Source organism: Hippocampus guttulatus, unplaced genomic scaffold (genome assembly GCF_054856545.1).
Source record: "Hippocampus guttulatus isolate MCC_2025c unplaced genomic scaffold, RoL_Hgut_1.0 HiC_scaffold_160, whole genome shotgun sequence".
NCBI lineage: Eukaryota > Metazoa > Chordata > Actinopteri > Syngnathiformes > Syngnathidae > Hippocampus > Hippocampus guttulatus.
This window is the reverse complement of record NW_028233849.1, coordinates 2,501-8,984: the sequence shown is the minus strand read 5'-3', so window position 1 is coordinate 8,984 and position 6,484 is coordinate 2,501.

Below are 6,484 nucleotides of genomic sequence, written 5' to 3'. Positions count from 1 at the left end.
AAAGTGCGGAGCTCCGCCGTCAGAGGCCGGCTTTTCGCCCGAGGTATCCGCCCCGGGCGCCTCTCGGGCGGCCTTCCCAACTGCCGTCGGCCGCCCGGAGGGGGAGATAGAAAATATTCGAAAGTGCGGAGCTCCGCCGTCAGAGGCCGGCTTTTCGCCCGAGGTATCCGCCCCGGGCGCCTCTCGGGCGGCCTTCCCAACTGCCGTCGACCGCCCGGAGGGGGAAATAGAAAATATTCGAAAGTGCGGAGCTCCGCCGTCAGAGGCCGGCTTTTCGCCCGAGGTATCCGCCCCGGGCGCCTCTCGGGCGGCCTTCCCAACTGCCGTCGACCGCCCGGAGGGGGAGATAGAAAATATTCGAAAGTGCGGAGCTCCGCCGTCAGAGGCCGGCTCCACGCTTCATTCATCCGACCGAGACGCCTCTCCGCCGGCCACACTCGGCTGCGGGGCCGGCCCGCTCTCCGCCATTGAAAATGAATGGGGGGCATTTTCTCATGCTTTCAATCCGCCTAAGAGGCATCTTTCCCGGCCAACTTTGTGCCCCTGGTACCTCCAGCATCGAGAAAGCATGGTGACTCGTCCGACACATGCCCCCCTATATACGTTTCGGAAAGTATTTTGGTGAACGGTCACTTTCTAAGCCTTTCGCCTTCTTGACCCCCTAACTCCGCATATCTGGTTTACCTACTACAGCGCCCCTAACGACCAAAATCGGTACTGCTACCCCTGGTACCCCCGCCATTGAAAATGAATGGGGGAATTTTTTTAATCCCCCAGGCCGGCCAGGAGGCCCCTTTCCCGGCCAAACTCGCACGCTGGGCCGGCCCGCTCTTTACCCCTGGTACCCCCGCCATTGAAAATGAATGGGGGAATTTTTTCAATCTCCCAATCCGACCAAGAGGCCTCTTTTCCGGCCAAACTCGCACGCCGGGCCGGCCCGCTCTTTACCCCTGGTACCCCCAGCTCTACCCCTGGTACCCCCGCCATTGAAAATGAATGGGGGAATTTTTTCAATCTCCCAATCCGACCAAGAGGCCTCTTTTCCGGCCAAACTCGCACGCCGGGCCGGCCCGCTCTTTACCCCTGGTACCCCCAGCTCTACCCCTGGTACCCCCGCCATTGAAAATGAATGGGGGAATTTTTTCAATCTCCCAATCCGACCAAGAGGCCTCTTTTCCGGCCAAACTCGCACGCCGGGCCGGCCCGCTCTTTACCCCTGGTACCCCCAGCTCTACCCCTGGTACCCCCGCCATTGAAAATGAATGGGGGAATTTTTTCAATCTCCCACGCCGGCCAAGAGGCCTTTTTCCCGGGCACGCACGCTCGCCGGGCCGGCCCGCTATTATTAAACTCTCACCCCTGCAAGGAGGCCTTTTTCCCGGGCACGCACGCTCGCGGGGCCGGCCCGCTATTATTAAACTCTCACGCCGGCCAAGAGGCCTTTTTCCCGGGCACGCACGCTCGCCGGGCCGGCCCGCTATTATTAAACTCTCACGCCTGCAAGGAGGCCTTTTTCCCGGGCACGCACGCTCGCCGGGCCGGCCCGCTATTATTGAACTCTCACGCCTGCAAGGAGGCCTTTTTCCCGGGCACGCACGCTCGCGGAGCCGGCCCGCTATTATTAAACTCTCACGCCTGCAAGGAGGCCTTTTTCCCGGGCACGCACGCTCGCCGGGCCGGCCCGCTATTATTAAACTCTCACGCCTGCAAGGAGGCCTTTTTCCCGGGCACGCACGCTCGCCGGGCCGGCCCGCTATTATTAAACTCTCACGCCTGCAAGGAGGCCTTTTTCCCGGGCACGCACGCTCGCCGGGCCGGCCCGCTATTATTAAACTCTCACGCCTGCAAGGAGGCCTTTTTCCCGGGCACGCACGCTCGCCGGGCCGGCCCGCTATTATTAAACTCTCACGCCGGCCAAGAGGCCCTTTTCCCGGGCACGCACGCTCGATGAGCCGGCCCGCTATTATTAAACTCTCACGCCGGCCAAGAGGCCCTTTTCCCGGGCACGCACGCTCGATGAGCCGGCCCGCTATTATTAAACTCTCACGCCGGCCAAGAGGCCTTTTTCCCGGCCACGCACGCTCGCGGAGCCGGCCCGCTATTATTAAACTCTCACGCCGGCCAAGAGGCCTTTTTCCCGGGCACGCACGCTCGCCGGGCCGGCCCGCTATTATTAAACTCTCACGCCGGCCAAGAGGCCCTTTTCCCGGGCACGCACGCTCGATGAGCCGGCCCGCTATTATTAAACTCTCACGCCGGCCAAGAGGCCCTTTTCCCGGGCACGCACGCTCGCCGAGCCGGCCCGCTATTATTAAACTCTCACGCCGGCCAAGAGGCCTTTTTCCCGGCCACGCACGCTCGCGGAGCCGGCCCGCTATTATTAAACTCTCACGCCTGCAAGGAGGCCCTTTTCCCGGGCACGCACGCTCGCCGGGCCGGCCCGCTATTATTAAACTCTCACGCCTGCAAGGAGGCCTTTTTCCCGGGCACGCACGCTCGCCGGGCCGGCCCGCTATTATTAAACTCTCACGCCGGCCAAGAGGCCCTTTTCCCGGGCACGCACGCTCGATGAGCCGGCCCGCTATTATTAAACTCTCACGCCGGCCAAGAGGCCCTTTTCCCGGGCACGCACGCTCGCCGAGCCGGCCCGCTATTATTAAACTCTCAGGCCCGCTATTATTAAACTCTCACGCCGGCCAAGAGGCCCTTTTCCCGGGCACGCACGCTCGATGAGCCGGCCCGCTATTATTAAACTCTCACGCCTGCAAGGAGGCCTTTTTCCCGGGCACGCACGCTCGCTGAGCCGGCCCGCTATTATTAAACTCTCACGCCGGCCAAGAGGCCCTTTTCCCGGGCACGCACGCTCGCCGAGCCGGCCCGCTATTATTAAACTCTCACGCCGGCCAAGAGGCCTTTTTCCCGGGCACGCACGCTCGCCGAGCCGGCCCGCTATTATTAAACTCTCACGCCGGCCAGGAGGCATTTTTCCCGGGCACGCACGCTCGCCGTGCAGGCCCGCCATTTGCCTACCACACCGCCGTCTGGCGGACACCAAGCGGTACCGCCGACCCCTCCCGTTGAAAATGAATGGGGGATTTTTTTTCAATCCCCCAAGCCGGCCAAGAGGCCTTTTTCCCGGGCACGCACGCTCGATGAGCCGGCCCGCTATTATTAAACTCTCACGCCGGCCAGGAGGCATTTTTCCCGGGCACGCACGCTCGCCGTGCAGGCCCGCCATTTGCCTACCACACCGCCGTCTGGCGGACACCACGCGGTACCGCCGACCCCTCCCGTTGAAAATGAATGGGGGATTTTTTTTTACAATCCCCCAAGCCGGCCAAGAGGCCTTTTTCCCGGGCACGCACGCTCGATGAGCCGGCCCGCTATTATTAAACTCTCACGCCGGCCAAGAGGCCCTTTTCCCGGGCACGCACGCTCGATGAGCCGGCCCGCTATTATTAAACACTCACGCCTGCAAGGAGGCCTTTTTCCCGGGCACGCACGCTCGCCGGGCCGGCCCGCTATTATTAAACTCTCACGCCGGCCAAGAGGCCTTTTTCCCGGGCACGCACGCTCGATGAGCCGGCCCGCTATTATTAAACTCTTACGCCTGCAAGGAGGCCTTTTTCCCGGGCACGCACGCTCGCCGAGCCGGCCCGCTATTATTAAACTCTCACGCCTGCAAGGAGGCCTTTTTCCCGGGCACGCACGCTCGCAGAGCCGGCCCGCTATTATTAAACTCTCACGCCGGCCAGGAGGCCTTTTTCCCGGGCACGCACGCTCGCCGTGCAGGCCCGCCATTTGCCTACCACACCGCCGTCTGGCGGACACCAAGCGGTACCGCCGACCCCTCCCGTTGAAAATGAATGGGGGATTTTTTTTTCAATCCCCCAAGCCGGCCAAGAGGCCTTTTTCCCGGGCACGCACGCTCGATGAGCCGGCCCGCTATTATTAAACTCTCACGCCGGCCAAGAGGCCCTTTTCCCGGGCACGCACGCTCGATGAGCCGGCCCGCTATTATTAAACGCTCACGCCTGCAAGGAGGCCTTTTTCCCGGGCACGCACGCTCGCCGGGCCGGCCCGCTATTATTAAACTCTCACGCCGGCCAAGAGGCCTTTTTCCCGGGCACGCACGCTCTCCGGGCCGGCCCGCTATTATTAAACTCTCACGCCTGCAAGGAGGCCTTTTTCCCGGGCACGCACGCTCGCCGTGCAGGCCCGCCATTTGCCTACCACACCGCCGTCTGGCGGACACCAAGCGGTACCGCCGACCCCTCCCGTTGAAAATGAATGGGGGATTTTTTTTCAATCCCCCAAGCCGGCCAAGAGGCCTTTTTCCCGGGCACGCACGCTCGCCGGGCCGGCCCGCTATTATTAAACGCTCAGGCCGGCCAAGAGGCCCTTTTCCCGGGCACGCACGCTCGCAGAGCCGGTCCGCTATTATTAAACACTCACGCCTGCAAGGAGGCCTTTTTCCCGGGCACGCACGCTCGCCGGGCCGGCCCGCTATTATTAAACTCTCACGCCGGCCAAGAGGCCTTTTTCCCGGGCACGCACGCTCGATGAGCCGGCCCGCTATTATTAAACTCTTACGCCTGCAAGGAGGCCCTTTTCCCGGGCACGCACGCTCGATGAGCCGGCCCGCTATTATTAAACTCTCACGCCTGCAAGGAGGCCTTTTTCCCGGGCACGCACGCTCGCCGGGCCGGCCCGCTATTATTAAACTCTCACGCCGGCCAAGAGGCCTTTTTCCCGTGCACGCACGCTCGCCGAGCCGGCCCGCTATTATTAAACTCTCACGCCTGCAAGGAGGCCTTTTTCCCGGGCACGCACGCTCGCCGGGCCGGCCCGCTATTATTAAACTCTCACGCCTGCAAGGAGGCCTTTTTCCCGGGCACGCACGCTCGCCGGGCCGGCCCGCTATTATTAAACGCTCACGCCTGCAAGGAGGCCTTTTTCCCGGGCACGCACGCTCGCCGGGCCGGCCCGCTATTATTAAACTCTCACGCCGGCCAAGAGGCCCTTTTCCCGGGCACGCACGCTCGATGAGCCGGGCCGCTATTATTAAACTCTCACGCCGGCCAAGAGGCCTTTTTCCCGGGCACGCACGCTCGCCGAGCCGGCCCGCCTTTTGCCTACCACACCGCCGTCTGGCGGACACCGACCCCTGGTACATCTGCCATTGAAAATGAATGGGGGAATTTTTTCAAACTCCCAATCCGAGCAAGAGGCCCCTTTTCCGGCCACACTCGCCCGCCGGGCCGGCCCGCTCTTTACCCCTGGTACCCCCAGCAACACCCCTGGTACCCCCAGCCTTGCCCCTGGTACCTCCCCCATTGAAAATGAATGGTGACCCCTGGTACCCCCAGCAACACCCCTGGTACCCTCAACCTTACCCCTGGTACCCTCAGCTGCACCCCTGGTACCCTCAGCCTTACCCCTGGTACCCCCAGCCAGCTTCGCCCCTGGTACCCCCAGCCTTGCCCCTGGTACCTCCGCCATTGAAAATGAATGGGGGAATTTTTTCAAACTCCCAATACGACCAAGAGGCCCCTTTTCCGGCCAAACTCGCACGCCGGGCCGGCCCGCTCTTTACCCCTGGTACCCCCAGCTCTACCCCTGGTACCCCCGCCATTGAAAATGAATGGGGGAATTTTTTCAAACTCCCAATCCGACCAAGAGGCCCCTTTTCCGGCCACACTCGCCCGCCGGGCCGGCCCGCTCTTTACCCCTGGTACCCTCAGCGGCACCCCTGGTACCTCCAGCCCTACCCCTGGTACCCTCAGCGGCACCCCTGGTACCCCCAGCGGCACCCCTGGTACCCTCAGCCTTACCCCTGGTACCCCCAGCGGCACCCCTGGTACCCTCAGCCTTACCCCTGGTACCCCCAGCGGCACCCCTGGTACCCTCAGCCTTACCCCTGGTACCCCCAGCGGCACCCCTGGTACCTCCAGCCCTACCCCTGGTACCCCCAGCGGCACCCCTGGTACCTCCAGCCCTACCCCTGGTACCCTCAGCGGCACCCCTGGTACCCTCAGCGGCACCCCTGGTACCCCCAGCGGCACCCCTGGTACCCTCAGCGGCACCCCTGGTACCCTCAGCCTTACCCCTGGTACCCCCAGCGGCACCCCTGGTACCCTCAGCCTTACCCCTGGTACCCCCAGCGGCACCCCTGGTACCCTCAGCCTTGCCCCTGGTACCTCCGCCATTGAAAATGAATGGGGGAATTTTTTCAAACTCCCAATCCGACCGAGTGGCCTCTTTCCCGGCCGCACTCGGCCTCCTCGCCGGCCCCTTCCGGCGCTGCAAACTCCAAGTTTTCAATCCGACCGAGTGGCCTCTTTCCCGGCCGCACTCGGCCTCCTCGCCGGCCCCTTCCGGCTTGCAAACTCCAAGTTTTCAATCCGACCGAGTGGCCTCTTTCCCGGCCGCACTCGGCCTCCTCGCCGGCCCCTTCCGGCGCTGCAAACTCCAAGTTTTCAAT